The following is a 4,604-nucleotide window of genomic DNA, read 5'->3' as shown; positions in this document are numbered from 1 at the left end:
GGGGGGGGGGGGGGGGGGGGGCTATGCTTTAAACATCTATCTTCATGTTCTTTCATCATACACTTGCACAAGTTGAAGTGAGATGGCTGCAAGCTGTATCTGGTTGAGTGGCAATCAAGGTCTAATCAAAAGGATAAAGCACTCCTGTAAAGCCTGCCAATATCAGCTAAAGTGGTAGCTGAGTTGTACAGAGGATCACTCCCTCATCTGTGCAAGATGAAATACTTTTATAATCTAACAAAATGAGCTGCAGCCTGCTCAGATGCCTTTAATTGTCTAATGCCTTTTTCTCTCATCTGTAAATACAGCTTTAATCTTCAGAGTCTTGCAACAAAAGCTGCATTTAATTCATACCAAGATTTTAAGAATAAATAAAAAAAACCCACAATAACTCTTTAAGAGTCCCTCTATGCAAGGGACTGGTCAATCCTTTTGACAGTTAACAAGTTACTTACACACACAAACTGGGATATCTACACAAAAAGATCCTAGAAAAATGACAAGACTGGTAAGGGAACCATAAAGTTTTATACAAAATGAGGTATTTTCTGTTAAATAATTAAAAAAACCCCAACCTGACTGAAAATCCAATTCAGTGCTTTTGAGACTCATAAAGAATTTTTAGTAAGCTTTAATAGTTCTCTTAATCCAAAATTAACATGCAAGATTAAAATCCATTTCTTCCAGTGTCTCTTAAAGATTAAGTCCTATATTTCTCAATTTTGTCCCTTCTTCTGAGCTCTTTTCCTAAATAATCACAATTGTCCTTTATCTAAATTAGGAGCAAGAAACAACAGTGCAGAATATTAGAGTCAACACCTTCGTCCATAAGTTATTGTAAGCAAATACTGTTAGAGTTGGCCTGTTTAAAACAAAAAGAAGGCAACTTAGAAACAATTACAGCAGGATTTGGAAGCTTAGGTTTAGCGTGTCTTTTGGAGGAAGAACAACTGTCATACTTTTTAGCTTCTTTTTGAAGAAAAAAACCCCATGCAACAAAGAAGCCAATAGTCAAAAGGGTAACCAGTTCTAGCATGCACCTCCTAGCACCCTGGAGCCAATTTCTACAAGTGTTCAGTCCTGTCTGCTTACACGTCATCAATGAGCACATGCAGAATAAGCTTCTGAACTTAGAATCATTGGGTTAAGAGTCAGAATATCATGTTTTATTAGATGTAGTACTTCTGATACCTCCTAGAGGATGAGAACCAAGAACAAAAACATTACTGAATCAGTTCCATTGAAGCATTCCTGCAACCTTTGTTTAGACTAAAAATTTGTAGCCCTATTGAAAAAAAATCCTTTTAATTACATATTCGTCAACTGAAAGATTCAGAGATGAATTTTCAACCAAAAGTACAATCCTTTAAAAAAGTGTCAAAACAAAAGAGCCATTTTCTACTCCAGATATACAGCAATTCCACCATTGCTGCGCACCAGGATTACACAGAACTGAGCCATGCAGACTTGGGACAGCTCACATACCTGTACGGTACAGTTTTACGTGAACTGCTTCTCAGTTGTCTTTTCGTAGCCTGCAATATTTTCATTTTACACCAGCCACTGGGGCAGAAGGGCATGTGTCCTTAAAAGTCAAGCTCCCTGAAACAATACGTACATTGCAGAACCTCACACAAAACACTAAGTAGTTTCCTGTAGTTTGGGGATAAAGAGGCTATTCACTGCAGTATCATAGAACAGGAAATTAATCTCAATCACTCTGCAAGACTAGGATTTAACAACAATTTTATTATACTGGAAGTCAGTTTTTTCTAAACTGCAATTCTAATGTAAAGAATGACTTCATAAAAATGACATCACACACTCAATAGATGTTTTCTGAATTCAGAGACCTCTCCTGAATTCAGTGGCAATAATTTAATGCATTTTTAACTTTGGCAAAAGCAACAGCGATAAGAATCACTGCGCTGGACTCCATTCCATTTTGTGTGTTAACTGAAGAACAGTTGCTGTAGATGAGCATGTATTAGAAAGAGACAACTAACTAATCTTTCAGATGCAATCTGCAGTTTATATTGAAGACATTTTTCTATTAACAGGAGCACATCTAACATGTCAGATTCAGAGAGGACCAAAGCTAAGCCCAGCAGTGCCCTATCTGGAGGAAAGAGAAGAGAACTCCATCTTGAACTACTATTTTTCAGTGCAATTTTTTTGCTGTCAACATCTACTTCTCCAAAGGCTGCTTTTCTCAAAAAAAACCCAACAGCAAACCCACAACTGAAAATGAAAAAAAATAGAACAAAAATCTCTCAATTCTGAGTACCAGGGTAGCATCCCTTTTGAAGACACAGGACACAGGGATAGTTGCAAGTAACAACTCGGAGCAGGGTTTCCTAAACATCACTTCTGGTATCCAAGTATGTCGTTCAACTCTTTTTCTTCTGTTGTTCCACTTTTCTTTCTTTCTTTTTTTTTTTTTTTAATGAGAGTTTTGAAGCATCAGTAATTAAATTTCAGGATCTACCATTTTGGAGGAAAAACACTGAACTACTTTATGGTCAAGCTTTTGTTAGCAAATATTTCGTATTTTCTCTTAACTCTGCTTTGTGGATTACCAATTCTAAGGAGATATATTCCATATTCAAGGCTTTGAACCTTGAGTCTGCAGACTCTAGGGAGGCAAATGGGGGGCAAGAGAAGGTCTGATAACTGCTTCTAAAGGTTTCACAAAGGTAACTGGGAGAAACAACCTCATTACATGCTCATAAATTTAGTTAAAGTTCACTATACAGAATACCTTGTGTACATAAACTGGGCAGAAGGAAATTAAGCCTCATAGCTTGCTCCCATAGTGACAAATCTGTTAAATGCAGACTTAAAAAGAAGTCTCTGGTGCGGAAAAAGAGTATTTATTTGCCACAAAATTCAAAAGAAGAGTGGGTTTACACAGTATTTTATTGTCTTGGTCCCGTTCTGAAGCAATCAGGCAAATAGTTGCCTGGCAGCTGCTCACAAACTAAGTTGTTACAGAAAATCTTGTTTGACCTCATCTAGTCTATCACTAAAGGGAGGGACAGATACTGAATTGATCAATCTCCTGCCTGTAGTTAGAGAATAGCCTAACAGTCCATCTCAAGCCAGTCACCAAGTTCCAAGAGGTTTTCAGTTGTTCCCTCAGAACAATTCCAGAATGATTACTGAAAATCTAAGTACCTAACAGGTACAAAACAAATAGCACAGCTAATGCTAGTAGATTAGGCAGCTTGAAGATGGATACAGCCCTAAAGCATGTGCAGCAGAGTAACTCCACCAGCCAGCCCCTGCACTGCACAGGCATCAGGAGCTGTAATAGGGACAACCTTGGGATGCGGGGGGCTGCTCCCTTTCTCTCATATGCCTCTCCCCGTGTAGCTTCTAAGACTGGCATTATGCAGATGAGTACAGCTAGTGCAAGAGGTGATTAGGAGATATATTTCTAATTACTAAAAATGAGATTCAGCCTTGATCAGAACAGAGAATGCAGCACTAAGCAAATGTTGGTAAAAAGGTCCTTAGTCTTTTCCAGTAAATCTATTCCCTAAAGTGCCACTGCATTTCAAACACATTAAACAACCTTCCAGTAGTGTCAGTTTGACTATAACCACAATTCCAATTCATATCAGTGAAAGATTTCATGATCATATTCCTACACTACCTCACCCAACTTGTCCAGACCACCAGTAATTTTCTGACAATGTGTATTTTTCCTCGAATCACTAATAAAAAGACTCTTTAACAAATACACCAACATTTGGGAGCATCACCTGTTTAACAATAGTTTCACAAAACCACAGAGGGAAAGAGGGGAAAAGGCACCAAACCAAAGAAAGGTAAGCCCTAGTTGTTCCCCTTCGCACAGATGTGTGGCTGCCACAGAGCCGACCCACAAGTCCCACTCCAGCCCTGTTGGTGCTGTGCCATCCCTCTCCTGTTTCCGTGGTAACTACAGAGCCACCAAGGAGGAATCACATGCTACTGAGAGAAACAAAGATTGCTGCAGCCCTTTCACTCCCCCACTTCTCCATCACTTCTGAATTATTAAAAGTGGCACAGCAATACCACGGCTGGAAAGCAGTAGCATAATAATGGCTATTCACTGTTCATCTATTCTTTCATTGCCAGAATATGCAGGATCAAGCATGCCAGATGGACAAAGGAGAGGTGCCACTGCTGTGAAGAGCTTACCACAGCATAAGAAGCAACTAATACGGTAAAAGCACGATGCAGTGAACGATATGGGGCTCCAACATTAGAAGGTCACAGAGCTCAGCAGTTACGCTGTCTCATGAACATGTACAAATCCTCGGAACTGCTCCTGCTCATACACCTTGGGGTACCTGCTCCTCCTCTGTCCTCCCCTACTGTCCCCACTTGAAAATGTCCTTACTCTTTCCCATCATTTTAGAGAAAATGCTATTCCTTGGGTTTAAATGCATCTGCAACCCTTTATATTCCTTGACAACAGCTTCCTCACTTTTGTCTTCTATATATCAACCACATCCTTAGCCAAATGTTTATTACTAACATTAAATAAACATTACAGGCCAACATGCCTAGCGAGGATGTTAAAACATCCAACTACTCCCAGACAGCCCACCCAC

At 39.4% G+C, this 4,604-nt stretch overlaps 1 protein-coding gene across 1 annotated transcript in view; it reads right to left on the bottom strand.

Moving 5' to 3' along the window:
• The window catches only part of MOSMO (modulator of smoothened), a 35,641-nt gene that overhangs the window by 11,986 nt on the left and 19,051 nt on the right, over positions 1-4,604 (bottom strand). The gene's annotated exons all lie outside the window — the stretch shown is intronic.

This window comes from Athene cunicularia, assembly GCF_003259725.1.
Source record: "Athene cunicularia isolate RWA chromosome 14 unlocalized genomic scaffold, athCun1 chr14_part1, whole genome shotgun sequence".
Classification (NCBI taxonomy): Eukaryota; Metazoa; Chordata; class Aves; order Strigiformes; family Strigidae; genus Athene; species Athene cunicularia.
The sequence above is the reverse complement of the archived record's forward strand: the minus strand, read 5'-3'. Positions and strand labels throughout refer to the sequence as shown.